We start from the raw sequence: 15,627 nt of genomic DNA, 5'->3' as shown, positions 1-15,627 counted from the left end.
GAGCTAATGGGACACAAGTCCAGCCGTTCAGATTGCACTCTGGGGGATGTCACACTCACCCACCTTGTTTTTCTAATATCTTGGGACCAACACAACTATAAGAATATGGGTGGATTTGAGGTAACTTATTACGTAACTGTAAACTCCTTACTAGTTACGTCTATCAATAATGTGCCTTCTCCACACTGGAAACATTCTATCATTATTTACATCTTCACATGTTTAGTATTAGCATCATTATGAACATTTCCAGTTATCAGAGGGTTTATAAACAGTGGTGGGAGAACCGCAAAATTTGGAGGTGAGGTTCACATTGCATGAGCACCTTGACAGGTTGGGTGTTTTGTATCTAATCAGCAAAATGGAATTGGAAATCTCATTGTAATACCCTTTTTAATGCAGGACTTCTGATGCTTCTCGCTTCCAGTCTGCCTTGAAATAGCATGTGCCTAATAGTGGATTTTACATTATGGTTCACTTTGGAGGGAGAGGAGCTGCCCTTCAACAGAAGCTGAGTGAGGAGTTCTAGCTGATTCAACCTGGGTTCCTCTTGGGGTTTTGGGTAGTGCTTCTTGGGAATTGTTTGACAAAACAGTATTTCACTGGAAAATGTCTATTTGTTGAAACTGAAATTTTTCATGGGACCATACTAGTTTAGGCCAAACTTTAATCAGGAATTTTTTTTTCATGGTCTAGGATGGAATTTCTGGTCAAAATGTGAGCATAACAGATACCCAGAGCAGCCTAGTGGTCTGGGCACTCATCCGGGATGTGGGAAACCCAGGTTGAAGACCCTGGTCTCCTATTCTCCCACATCCCAAGTGAGTGCCATAACCATCATGCTATTGATCAGGCAAGAAGACTTCTAGGGATGTATTATGCCTGCATGGAATCATAGTCTTCCTTAAGGAGGAGGTCTTTATTAAATTAAACAGCTACAACAACAGACAAACAGTTTCCACAGGCTTTGTTTCTTGTTTACCGGGGAATTGTGTGCAATACACAGACATCTAGTGGCTAAATAACTGCAAGTAAACATTTTATGAGAGCGTGGCTCAGTCTTCATGGCCATTTATTCCTTGGCTGCTTCTGAGAGTTGGTCTTGACTGCAGTGTTAAATCAAGATATAACCTGAGTGTTGCCCCTAAACTGACTCCCATTCTCAAACACAGCTCTCTAGCTCAAGTTAAATGGTGCCTTAACATTGAGCTAGCTCATCTGTCAGGGGCTGGGTTGAAGTTTGAGTACTGCTGATGCTCATGCTAGTAATGCAGTGGGGACTCAGCTACTCAGTGCTGCTGATCCAGTCATAGTAGCTAGGACATCAACACAGGAAGAGGGACAGACTGACTGCAAGAGAAGACAGACAGTTGTGCCAGCCTTCAGAAACTCAGGTACTCAGTGAAACATGTAGTCTCCATCAAACGCCTTTTTATTTGCTTTTTATGAAATAAGAAGAAATAAGACGTGGTTGTTCAGTATAACAAATATTCAACAAATTCAGATTCAGAAACATAAAAGTATCGATCTTAACATGAAAGTGCACTGTAACATAAAGCCAATTCATGAAACTAGTGCTCAAGTCTTCTTGGATAATGGCACCTGAATTTCTCCATAAAGATATCCAGGTTCAGTTCTGAAGTCAAATCACCTTTATATGATGGGAGTAGGGTGACCAGATATCCCGATTTTATAGGGACTGTCCCGATTTTTGGGTTTTTTTCTTATATAGACTTCTATTACCTCCCACCCCCATCCCGATTTTTCACATTTGCTGTCTGGTCACCCTAGATGGGAGAATTAGGTTTCTCTTCCTTTTATGGATCATGCTTATCCTCTGATGTGATAAAATTATTTTCAAATAAGAAAAGGAATTCTCACAAGCTCCCATTGATGCTCCAAACAACAAGACCACTATAGGCATTTCAAAAATACATGGGAAGGCCTCCGTTAATTCCTTGACAGTACCTAGAAAGTCTTCAAATTCTTTGCAATTTCTCTTATCTATCAGTGGTTTAAATACAACCATTTCAGCTTTCACCTTCTGAATATCTAATCCAAGCAAGTCAATCAAAGTACACACTGATTCCAGTTTCAAGAAGTCTGGATTGCTGATGGAATAGATTGCTGACAAGCTTTTACATAACTTGGAGGAGTTCTCAGCAAATCTGCTTTCCAATTCACCACTGGTTTCATCAATTAATTCATGATAAGTCTTGTACCACAGATGCTCACTTACACTTTGGAATCCTGGTAAGTGCTCAGTGATTATTGAACCTTGACATTTTGGGGGCAATAGCTTGGCTTTTTTGATGGCACATATTAGTGTTGATACTTCATTGCATGCAGCTTTCAAAACAGGGTACTTGGATGAAGTCTCTTCAGGAAAAAATCTTCAAACATCTTTCTTTGCTGAAGTTCTTCAGAGGCAACAATAATCAATTCAACTCTTTTAGCAAGATGCATTAGTTCTGTTTGAAGGTAATTGTTCACAGGAGCAAAACCTTTGAAAGTCATTCTCATAACCTCAGCTAAGAAGAAGATTTTGGATGATTCTGTAACTTCCAACAGATCTTGTTTCAATTGATAGATTGCCATATACATTCACAAAGTTTGACAGAATACTCTGAAACTCTTCCAAATTGAGGATGATTTCCCAAGTTTTCAGGTGACCAGTCCATCTTGTTTCTATGAGTCTTTGCAGGTGCTGGCTTTTGTACAGCACACTCACTTCATGTCTGCAAAAAAAAAAAAAAAGGTATCGACTTACAATTTGAGAACATAGTTGCCACTGCTGAGTTCTTCTCATACATGAGTACCCACTAGATTTAACTGGTGATTCACATAGTGTGTGTGTAAGGCATTTGTTTAATTTCTGTTGTAAATGCATTTATACACCTCCTTTGCACCCTGACATAACTTTGGTAACATCAAAGCAAGAACATAAGGTATTCTGAGGTCAAGACCCAGTTTGTGGAGGTCTTTCAAAATTTGTTGTGTAATATCTTCAGAAGTGAGGTCATTCAGTTGGGCTACACCACTAAGTCCCTTGTTGGCTTTGCCATCAACAAAGTAGTGTAAAACAGTGGACAAACTTTGTACATTCACAGCATCCCTTGTCAAGTTCTTTTGCCTGAAATGTGACATTACATCACCATTTTTCTGAGTATCTTCAATAATATCTTTCAAACTCATCTTCATAATATCAATTTATTTTATTCTGAATTTCAGCAGACGTGTACTTTGCATTTTTCAGAATGGTTTTCAGAGTGCCCTTGAATTTTGAATCTTGTTCTGCAGTAAACTTAAGTAGGTTGATGAAAATTCCCAGTGGATCATCCAGAGTATGATCTGTCCTTGAAGTTTATATCATCTTGATCTCTTCCTCTTAGAGCAAACTGAATAATTTTTGCAAGGTTTTTAAACAGTACCTTTTTCTTTCATTTGTGAGAATGACACCAAAGCAGCAGTTGTAGCACCTGAAAAATTAAGTTATGATAAAACCTCATAATCAAATTCGTAATTCAGTAATGTTATTGAGCAAAATAATAAACTTATAATAAAATTCATAATTTTTTTCTATGCTGGATCTACCACATGAAGTTTTGTAGCTTTTTCTCACAAGGGATTCTTAGAGGAGCTGAAGAGCCTGTTTTTAAAGGGTTTCTTTCTTTCTCTCTCTCTCTCTCTCTCTCTCTCTCAGCATGTTAACTCATGGTTATTCACGGTGGGGAAAATTCCTTCCTTAGTTTCCAACAGCTACGCTTTCTTTTCAGTTTCAAGTTATTTCAGTGTTTTCTCCCCATTAATTTTAATGGCCTGCCATTGTCTTTTCCAGGTTGTACAGTGCTGAGTACTTGGAACTAGTCTCCTCTGGCTGGGGAAGTGGCCCCTCCCTGTATGATTTTCACCTCCCTGTAGTGAGGTAGAGCTGAATGTTGCACCACAAATTATGAGCACAGTTTTATACACATAAATTCATAACCACAGTTTCTGTACATTTCCCATAATAGCCATCAGGTTGAGAACATTACAAGCTTTCATAAGAGACCTTACTTGACATATATTTATACACAGTAATATTGTACACAACCAGTTGATTCAATTGAATATTCTTGGGGATTCAGCCCCCGGGTCTCCCTTTAGGGTGTCTGGACCCTGATTGTTCCAGAAATTTAGAAAAAGCAAAATAAATTGCCTGTAACTTTTCTGTTCCTTGCTGCAGTCCAATCAGCCATTGCATTCAAGTGGACTAAGCAGTTTTCACATTTCATTAAACCTTTGACTTGAGAGAGTACATTTTTCCAATTGCAAAATCCAGATTGGATAGAAACCATATCAGCTCCCAGTCTGCAGGGAGGCTTACAAAGTATACAAAGTGGCAAAGTGGAGTGTCTGTGACTAGACCCTGTCTACCTGTTCGGAAGGGAGAGAAGAGATGAGAGAGTTCAGTTTGAATGGAGGGGGAAAGCTCCTTTTGGAGCATACGCGAGAGCGTGGATGGCTGACTAGAACTGGAATGCCCCTCTAGAACCCAGAAGAAGCCTTAGATAGAATGACTAGGGGACTGTGACACTACTGCTGTGTCAAGGGGAACTCCTCGATTGACTGCCAACAGGGTTGTGAGTACCATTTCTGTTAAAGCTGATAAGGCCTTTTGTTTTCCTTGTCAGTTGTATGCACACCCTGGCAATGTGCTTAGAATGCGATTCCTTCTGAGGACATGCTCAGTTGAGACGTAATAGTGACTTGGTGTCCAACAGACTGTAGTAAGAAAAACATGGAATGGATTTTATTAACACTATTGAGCTGCTTGTGAATGATTTTGTGACTATACTTGCCTGTGCGTGTGTGCGTGTATGTGTGTGTGTGTATGTGTGTGTGTGTGTGTATATAAATTCTCTGGACATTTTGTTTAGTGACATTTTTGACTCCTTTTGAGTGCTTAAACAACTACATCTCTTGACTTTTCAGGGTTTGTCTGGTGACTTCCTGCTATGTGGAGTTGTCTGCAGGCCCTCTCTGCAGACATTTTCTTACCAGGCTTACTCAATTTTTATTATAGCAGCAACAAACATGCTTAGTTCAAAGATGGACACGAATACCCTCTTCTTTCCAGGCTACTAGAATTGGGACACCTACTCTGTGGCTTTAGGACTACAGTCACTAATCTGAGGAAACACCGATTAAAAAACTGGAACACATCCCATTTCTACAGAGGAGGCAAAAGAATTCCTGGTGAGGCGATGTCCCCTTATATCCCCCTCCCCCAGCTACAGGCTATTGCTCTGTGCAGCTCAAGTGTTGTTCTGCATTATGACAGCCTAGCTCGAGTGAGAGTTAACTTGAGCTAATAGTGCAGTGAAGACCACTCCTGACTTTGACAACAAGGAGGTAGTTATCCTGATGGTGGGTGGGCAGTAGGTGTTTGTTCACTAGGAACTGGACGGAGGTCATCAACTCATCATCAAATGTCACATTGTGAGAGATATCATCGATCTGTGTGTAACAGTCACTGTAGAGTGTCTTTAGACAGCAGCTGATCTTACACCGTGATTGCTGTAATGCCTAGAAACAATGTGTCTCTGCTGATGTAAAAAAGTGAAACTCCTATGAATCCAACCTATTTTCACCTGCAGAAAATCTGACCACTTTGAGGACTCAGTTAGGCCTGATTCTCTTGTGCCAGTAGAAAAGGAGGACTTGTGGCACCTTAGAGACTAACCAATTTATTTGAGCATAAGCTTTCGTGAGCTACAGCTCACTTCATCGGATGCATTCAGTGGAAAATATAGTGGGGAGATTATTTTATATACAATCTATATTTATATAAATATATATATAAATCTCCCCACTGTATTTTCCACTGAATGCATCCGATGAAGTGAGTTGTAGCTCACGAAAGCTTATGCTCAAATAAATTGGTTAGTCTCTAAGGTGCCACAAGTACTCCTTTTCTTTTTGCAAATACAGACTAACACGGCTGCTACTCTGAAAGCTGTTCTTGTGCCAGTATAACTCAGGAATAATTTGAATAGATGAGACTATTGCAAAACGGAGATGAGAAGAAAATCAGGGCCAGATTTTCATCCTTGAATCTCATGCTACCAGCTTTTGTCCTAAGTCTGAGGTGTTAGGATTTGAATGTACCTATTTTTCTTTTCCCCTTCTGTGTCTGATTTAATAACAAAATGGATAGGAGAGGTTAGGTGCGTAAGTGAGAAAGCACCGGAGAGTGATCTCTATATATATACACCTTGATTTGCCATGTAATTATTTCCACAGCCTTTCAGTTTCATTAGGGATTCTGGTGCGAGTCAGGATGTCACTTATTTTTATTTAAAGGTTACGGGAAGGAAAATGAGTACTGACATCTTCTCCAAGCAGACCTGATTTATCAGCTATCTGCCGTAACTCCATCGTCATTCATTTCTATACTAGCTTGGCTTTCTAAATGCAAAAGGGATATTTTCAGCTTATTACAGGGCATTGGCCTCTCAGTTTCTATTGTTCAGCTGTTATTTATACTTTTTTAATTTTAACTGTCCTGCTCTAATTACCTGCCATGACCAAGTAGTAGGTACTGGAGCTCTTCATGGAAATGTTGACTTTGTCCAGCAGATGCAGCTTGTTAACCCCATCCTAGATATAAAATAGCATGTTTCAGTAGATAGTCTGCTGGTTTGGGAATCAGGACCCCTGGTTTCTTTTCTGTCTCTGCCACTGACCTACCTTAAGCAAGTCACATCCCCACTCTGTGCCTCCGTTTCCCCTACTACTCTTTGTTGTGTTTTTATTTAGCCTATAAGTTCTCTCAGGCAGGGACTTTCCTCAAACTGTGTATGCACAATACTTAGTATGAGGAGGGCCTGATCTTGGTTGAGGTCTCTAGGCACTACCATAATACAAATAATAAGGTAGGTGGGAGTGGCTCTTAGCACAGGTGGAACTAGAGTCTAGGGACGAGAGGCCCTGGAGGAAATTCCTGGGAATAGCACACCTCAGAGAAAGCTTAAGCTGAGCTATATTTTGAATTGTTGTTTCAACAGCCAATCTAAAGAACCACTGCCGGAAGAGGGGTGTGCTGTGTGGTCAGGATTTGAGGACATCTGCAATAAATTATCTTGGGACGAGACAAAGGAAAGATGTGGGGGATAGAATGGGGACCACCCCAAACAATGGTGGCATACAGCTGGATGCACTTTTGATTCAGCAAAACATTCATAGAGTTGCCCCATATACTGGACTAACTCCAGGTAGGTTGAGTCCAGTTTCTAGTGGCCAAGGGAACCACGTCACAAAATGACCACTGTAATTGGGACTTCATTGGTAGTCTCAGCAGTGAGACCATAGGAGGTAGGAGTTATCCTTCCCCCTGCTCCAGCACCTCAGGGTTGAGAAACAGTCTTATGGCAGTATCTGTGCTATGGAGGGAGGACTTCAATCCAGCACCTTTCACAATCACTGAATTCACAACAAAAGAATTAATCTCATATTTTCTCCATATCAAGCTCCACAATTTGTAATGTTGCTTCTGCTATGGAAGACCATGACAAAACTCCCATTCACTTGTATAGGGTTAAGTCTTAATCTCGCTAAAAGGAAGAAGCTGCTGGTAGGGTTTCCTCCCTGAAGGCACAACTTGCTTCCTTCCCTTGGTCTGAAATGCCTGGATTTTGTTTGCCCTTCAAGGCATGCTGGAAATCCCGTCGTCTTTGCTGGGGGGGCGGGGCGGGGAGTCTGAGATGCAGTATTTAGGGAAGGTGAGGTAGCTTTCCTTTTCTGGTTATTGCTGTAAATGGAAGGTTGCTGCTGATTTTGTACTTGGTGGGTTGTGTCTTTACATACAGTAGAACCTCAGAGTTACGAACACCAGAGTTACAAGCTGACCACTCAACCACACCCCTCATTTGGAACTGGAAATATGCAATGAGGCAGCAGCAGAGGCACCCCCCCAAAAAAAAAGTAAATACAGTACAGCCTCCATTCCTTAGGTGGTCCTAAGTCTGAGGTTCTACTGTAATTATTAAGGGTGCCTAGCACTTGAGGCCATTGTGCCTGTTTTACAAAAGTATCAACAGAGATTGAAAGCCTTGGGGGTCATGGGCAGTTGCTCTGTAGCTTGTGTGTGTGTGTGTATACACACACATATATAGCACGGTGGGTCTCTGATTCCCATTCAGGGCTTGTAGGGGCCACTGCACTACATTCAGTACTATATTTTCATGCGTCTTCAATTCTGGGTTCTTGCTGAGCCCAGAAATGCGGGAGTAGTTTGAGAACAGAGCTTTTTCTGGCTAAACTGGAAGTCAGGAGTGCTTCAAATCTTATAAAAGAACCTCATTTTTTGAGATATGCAACTCAGATTTGCAACTCCAAGGCATTCTAAAGGCTCGGATAAATATTTCAGCGTTTTGACACTTGCTTATCTGAATCGAAGATCCAAATGCTTTGAAGTTTGTCACCAAAATGCATGCACCTATGCAAGGTCTGTGAAGGACAAAAAGTAATTCATGCAACGGTAAACTATTTGGAATAGAGCCATTAGACTGACTAGAAAAGCGCAATCTAAAGACAGGAAACCCTCCAGCAACAGTGGAAACATTAGCAGGAACACTTTATCCTAAATAAAAAACATTCAGGATGACATATCAAAGCACAATAGCCTCTAGTGCTCCATGCAATGTGTTACACGGCTTTTAAAGTCAGGTTAAAAACAAGTGGCATCTCACAGTGTTCACAGCATGTGTATGCTTAATTTTTAACAAAAAAAAATTCAAAATATATGAATCAGTCTTGTTAAATGCCTGGATTTGTGGAAATTTGAAGGAAAACCGCTTAAATTAGATTCAGAAATATAGTATCTTCATTGCAATGAAAAAAAAACCAGCTGCATTAAAAGACATTGTTAGGTAAGCTAATCTCTTAACAGAGAAATCACACACATCTGTGTCCTGCAATTTACCTTCAACGTACAAGGGAGAAGAGAGAAAAATCTTGCAGACACACTTGAATGCATATCTTCACACAGGCAATGACTAAGTTCATTCTGCTATTCCACACCCCAGACAGGTGACTCCTTAATCTTTGTAGTTATTATTCGGCAACTGGATGTTGAAGCTGTATCACCCAATAACAAAGGTTGGGAGTATTTAGATCTGGCATTTAGGTTTTAGTCCTAGATATAGTCCTTTTAGTTCCTAGTCCAACTAGGAAAATGTGGAGCATGTTTGTTCAGCTTTTAACCTCCCTCCCCACCCCCAAATGTGGAAGCATTCAGATCCTGGCTTTTGATTCCAGCCCTTTTTTCAGATTTCTACCTGCTGTGACTAGTCTGTGAAAACCTTTAGCCTAATTGACCCCTGATGGCAATACCAGTTACCTTAATGAATAGGTTGACTCTAATCTCTAGTATCCAGCTTTTCTTCATATTGCCCTATGGGCCCCATTCAGCAAGTGTGTGTCTGGAAGGCTGGGTGTGTCATTTGCCTATGGCTTACAATGCAGAGAATGAAAACCCATTAGCTGGGAGTTGTCAAGCTATTTGGGAATTGGGACATGGAGGTGCTCAAATATCATGGCAATGGGCATGTTGTAAGAACCTAATCAGAATACGTCTGAGCTCACTGCCTCCCATGCGCCACTGCTTCCAGTATTTTGCTCCTTCCTTTCTTGTACTGCTGGGACTGGGCAAGTCAAGGAACATGTGCCAGTCTTAGGGCTGCAATAACTCCTATGCACTGTTCAGACAAGAGGTGGAGGATACATATTCCTGTCCCCAACCATGGAACTAGGTCTGCCATTAGTGACGGTATGCAGTGTTATAGCCATATGAATCCCAGGATATTAGAAAGACAAGGTCAGTGAGGTAGTATCTTTTGTAACCCTCTATTTTCTCGGAGTGGCACTCGGTCCCTGTGGTGGACAAGGCCCTGTGGTGGCACTCGGTCTAGTGGTGGCCAAGGCTGTAGCAGGCTCATCATTCTGAAGGGAGCCTAGCAACTACTAGAGGGGGACAGAGCATCACTCCGAGTAAGCACGCAGGGGGTTACACTTTTATTGGCCCAACTTCTGATGGTGAGAGAGACAAGCTTTTGAGCTTACACAGCTCTTCTGAAGGAGAGCTCTGCGTGGCTCGAAAGCTTGTCTCTCTCATCACCAGAAGTTGGTCCAATAACAGATATTACCTCACCCACCTTGTCTCTCCATTAGTGATGATGCCAGGCAGTTCTCTTGAGGCTCAGTGCTGTTTATTTTGGCCATCTGCTTCCTCTATGCATAATAGTGCTCATCACTAGTGTCTGTCGGGGGGTAGAAAAAATCTTAAACAGCTCTTAGGCTGAAGATTCTTCTATGGCCATTGAAAATAGATTGAAACTGGGATGGTCTTCAGCAGATAGATTGGGCTGTATCTGAGCAAGCATCCTATACCTTGTGAGATTACCTACCTACATATATTGGCAAAGTTCAGAAAAGTACATACAGTTATGCTCTCAAATAATATTCTACACGACGGCACTTGTAAGGTACTGACATTTACAGAGCATGTGTACACTACGTATGTTCTCTCTCAAAGCAGTGCTTTATGTGTCCTGCTAACGAATGAGGGGGGGGAGCTCCATGCTGCTTGTGAAAGCGCTAGTCAGCAGGCAGGCCCTACACAGACTCTCGTTCCACGAAGGAATCGAGGTCTGAGAGCGTCTCACGGTGGGCAAAGGGCCTGGATGTGGCACTGAAACTTAGATTGATTCTTCTTTCCTGCCAAGATGCCTGAGTGAAGGGCTTTCTTGGGTTTCTGTTGAATTTTCTGCTAATAAACAAGATACTCAGAAGGGGGCCCTGTTCAAAGCATAAAAGCCTTGCTGAAATTGACAACCCAATTGGGGAAATTAAGACATGCTGTTCCTGCAGTGCCACACCTGGCCACAAGGTGGTGCATGGGATGGCACACTGTTTCATATATTCACAGATTCATATATGTGAACCCTTTCACCAACACATGTGTCCCGCTGAAGTCAGTGGGGTTCTGCACCCAGTGCAATGGATCAGATTGCAGGATGTAACCAAAATACATGTTTACATTTTATCTTTCATCACTTACATATTTGTTGGGTTTTCTGCAATTCACTCAGACGGTGAAACTAGACTTCTTGTTTCAAATCTGTTTTGCTTGGTGCCCCGTGGGTTTGTGCTAAGATTTTCCAGCAATGTTGCTGATGTTTTCTAGTGTTTGTGGAGAGGAGGGGGCAGATGGACGGACACTTCTGTTTTTGCAGGATTTCTTGTCTTTCTGAACCTATTATTCAGTGTCCCTTTTAAAAAAATCATAAAACTGCACAGTTAACTTTCTTGGTTCTGACTCCAGTGCAGTATAAAGATCATAATCTCATTAAATAAGCTGATTTGCTCCAATTATTCTCTGCAGTTATAAAGAGACTAGAAAACAACAGCTGCTCAATTTTCCTTGTAGATCCAATTTTTGGGTATTCTTATGCCTTTAAAATAATTTAAATATGTAATTTTACACTAATATTGGAGTTGTGGCCCTCATTCATAAATGCTGCTTTGGGACATTATGGGTTGTTGTTTTTTCTCTCTTTCTATATAGGACTCGTCTGGGTGACAGCATATGAAATCACTAGGAGTTAGTGGTCTGCAAATATTGAATGGCGTATCTACTCAGCAAACAACTGAACTGGTAAGCAGGTTGCTTTATTCTTTTTGTTTTTCAGTTTTGAATCTTGAACTGTGTGAAGGGGTTTGCAATCAGAATCTGGTCAATTAACTGTTTCTTAAAATCAAAGGCTATTCTGAATTTCTCGCATCCTCTGTTTGCCTGAAGAACTTTAATGTCAGCAAATTACATTTATGCCATCTCTTGAAAGATAATGTTTTCACTTTGCAAGTAAGCTATTTTATTTCATGGTGCATCATGGGGTTATATAGACAGTGTTTTATCTACTGTTGGTCCCTTATTCAGAATCCATGGCACTGAGTTTCACCTATATTTGTGCATGAGTAAGAAATCATTCTTTGTTTTGTTTTTTGGAGTGTACTTGGTGCATTGAGTTTATTGTAAGTATTATATTGACAGTTAAGTTGATACTAAGAAAGTTTCTAGGTTTATAAATGCCAGTGCAGCTTTTATTTCTGTCTGAGCAATGCTATACAGAGATCTTAATGTGTTTAAAGGGACACGGTCAAGAAGTATCGAAATCTAAAGGAATGGCTGGTTATAGGGTTACGGTAACTGGCTTACAATGTGTCCTTGAATAAGTCATGTTGCTTCTCTTCTTCAGTTTCTCTATCAGTGAAGTGTGTGTGTGTGTGCATGGGGGGTGGGTGGGATTGTGTTTCTGCAAATAAATCCAACAAATGTGCGAATTGGGATCCTCCTTTTCCTTCACGTAACCAGTGAGCTCATCTGTCAGCTAATAAAAAGCTACTAAAAACTCATTAAATGTGCAAAGAAAGCACCCCTTCCAAGAAACCCACAGAAAGTGAAATAATTTAAGATGTAACTTTTAGTTCACTTGCTGAGTCACTGCCTAGGCTTGTGTCACCCTGCCGTTCCTCATCCATGCCCCTATTGTTTGCTGCACATGCTATGAATAAAATCTAGATCACAAGCTCCTCAAATCAGGGACTCTGCCTGTCTGACCCACGAAGCACAGAGCTGTGCATTGCACATGAAAGAGGGCTGTGGGGGAGTATCCATTCCATACAAGACCTAAAGGGGTTAAGGTGGCTAGGTAGGCCAATTAACTGCTCAGGCTGCACCTGGAGAAGGAACCAGGGAGCAGGGATTGATTAGAGATGAGACTCAGCTGGACAGGAACAAGAGGGGCCTGTATAAAGCCCAGAAGCTGAGAGCAGCAAGGGGCTGCAGGGAAATAGTATGGAGCTGCTCCTTGGGGGAAGGGAGGGATGCATGCAGTGCACGGTGCAGCTGGGAAGCCCAGAGCCGGGGGGGAGAGACAGAAAGGTAGGAAAGGCTCAGTGGAGAAGCAGCAAGGCATAGGATAGTGCAGGCCTTGCCTGCCAGAGAAGCAGCAGTTTTGGAGCTATGGCTTGGGTTAAACCTCATTGAAACTGGTGGGCATAACAGCCACCCTTGATTTGGGATAAATGTAAGAAACAGTTAAGCTCCTTTATGGAACCAGAAAGCAGGGCGGCCATCAGCTTTCACTCAAAGCACAGACACATGTGGATGGAAATGTCTTGCTGGCTATTGTTTTGTGATGGTTTGTGTGTCTGTGAAAGGGACATAGAAAGGCAGAGAAGCCGAGAGAAAGAAGCACCCGATACAGAGTGAACAAGCACTGTGAAAAAGCAGAGAGAGAGAGAGAGAGCACTCTTGAGCCAAGTGCTGTCTAGGAGGGGGTTTGGAGATGAGAGCAAAGAACTGTCTCCTGCTGCATTCAGGGAAACAGGATTTTTTACAGTCTTTGTAAATAAACAGGATTGCATCCAAGATACCTGTCTCCATTATCAGTTTATCCTCCAACTGTAACAACCTGCAGGAGCCTGAATTTTGGCTAATTGCTCAGATCAAAAAGGGGTAACAATATGCATGTTGTGTGTGTGTGTGTATAGTCATTTGAATCCCACCTTAACTTGGTGGTTCCTTTGTATTACATATCCTGGGTACGAAGCAAAAGAGACAGCACTCTCCTGCTTTCCTGAGGGGCCTTGGGACTGAGATCAAGGAGTTACGTGCTTAAGGACCTAACACCCAAGGCCGCGGCACTACTGGCTAAAATACTCTTGGATACAAAATTGTGATTCTTACAGAATTTTTTCAACTTCCATTCACAAAGATCACTCAAAAAGCCGCCTCTACGGATGAAAGTTTTCTTAAGCAAATGATGGGGCTGTCAGATTTAATTATTATTATTATTATTATATTATGGTGTCTAGCTCGTGGGGCCACCATCTGAGATTAGGGCCTCTTCTTGCTGTATGTATACATAGTGATCGAGCCTGCCCTGGACAGCCTACAGCCTAGATAGACAAAGATAGAGGGTGAGAGCTGAAACAGCCATGGATGTGAAGTGACCTGCCCTAAGTGACACATTTCCATTTCCAGCTCAGCCTATGACTTGCTAAAGTCTCCTGAGTCCCATGCCAATGTCTTGCCCTTTCAATCATGCTGCCTCTTGATTACAGTGAGGAGCAACCCAGCTTCCAGATGTTTGGATTCATTATCTCCTTCCCTACAGCAGAAAATAATGCTTGCCTACCTCACTAGCAGAGTATTTCTAATGATTGATTAATATTTGTGCAGTGCTCTGCACATTTGAATTATTATTTATATAACAGGCCTTACTTAGAATCATAGAATCATAGAATATAAGGGTTGGAAGGGACCCCAGAAGGTCATCTAGTCCAACCCCCTGCTCAAAGCAGGACCAATTCCCAGTTAAATCATCCCAGCCAGGGCTTTGTCAAGCCTGACCTTAAAAACCTCTAAGGAAGGAGATTCTACCACCTCCCTAGGTAACGCATTCCAGTGTTTCACTACCCTCTTAGTGAAAAAGTTTTTCCTAATATCCAATCTAAACCTCCCCCACTGTAACTTGAGACCATTACTCCTCGTTCTGTCATCTGATACCATTGAGAACAGTCTAGAGCCATCCTCTTTGGAACCCCCTTTCAGGTAGTTGAAAACAGCTATCAAATCCCCCCTCATTCTTCTCTTCTGCAGGCTAAACAATCCCAGCTCCCTCAGCCTCTCCTCATAACTCATATGTTCCAGACCCCTAATCATTTTTGTTGCCCTTCGCTGGACTCTCTCCAATTTATGCACATCCTTCTTGAAGTGTGGGGCCCAAAACTGGACACAGTACTCCAGATGAGGCCTCACCAATGTCGAATAGAGGGGAACGATCACGTCCCTCGATCTGCTCGCTATGCCCCTACTTATACATCCCAAAATGCCATTGGCCTTCTTGGCAACAAGGGCACACTGCTGACTCATATCCAGCTTCTCGTCCACTGTCACCCCTAGGTCCTTTTCCGCAGAACTGCTGCCTAGACATTCGGTCCCTAGTCTGTAGCTGTGCATTGGGTTCTTCCGTCCTAAGTGCAGGACCCTGCACTTATCCTTATTGAACCTCATCAGATTTCTTTTGGCCCAATCCTCCAATTTGTCTAGGTCCTTCTGTATCCTATCCCTCCCCTCCAGCGTATCTACCACTCCTCCCAGTTTAGTATCATCCGCAAATTTGCTGAGAGTGCAATCCACACCATCCTCCAGATCATTTATGAAGATATTGAACAAAACCGGCCCCAGGACCGACCCTTGGGGCACACCACTTGATACCGGCTGCCAACTAGACATGGAGCCATTGATCACTACCCGTTGAGCCCGACAATCTAGCCAGCTTTCTACCCACCTTGTAGTGCATTCATCCAGCCCATACTTCCTTAACTTGCTGACAAGAATACTGTGAGAGACCGTGTCAAAAGCTTTGCTAAAGTCAAGAAACAATGCATCCACTGCTTTCCCTTCATCCACAGAACCAGTAATCTCATCATAGAAGGCGATTAGATTAGTCAGGCATGACCTTCCCTTGGTGAATCCATGCTGGCTGTTCCTGATCACATTCCTCTCATGTAAGTGCT

At 42.1% G+C, this 15,627-nt stretch overlaps 1 protein-coding gene across 11 annotated transcripts in view; it reads left to right on the top strand.

Moving 5' to 3' along the window:
• TENM4 (teneurin transmembrane protein 4) overlaps positions 1-15,627 on the top strand; it is a 2,292,082-nt gene that overhangs the window by 1,304,558 nt on the left and 971,897 nt on the right. For all 11 annotated transcript variants that reach the window (XM_075126359.1, XM_075126347.1, XM_048840453.2 and 8 more), the window contains exon 6: positions 11,609-11,698. The gene's annotated coding sequence lies outside the window, so the exon portion shown is untranslated. The remainder of the gene's footprint in view (positions 1-11,608; positions 11,699-15,627) is intronic.

This window comes from Caretta caretta, chromosome 1 (genome assembly GCF_965140235.1).
Source record: "Caretta caretta isolate rCarCar2 chromosome 1, rCarCar1.hap1, whole genome shotgun sequence".
Classification (NCBI taxonomy): domain Eukaryota; kingdom Metazoa; phylum Chordata; order Testudines; family Cheloniidae; genus Caretta; species Caretta caretta.
This window is presented reverse-complemented; position numbering and strand designations above follow the sequence as displayed.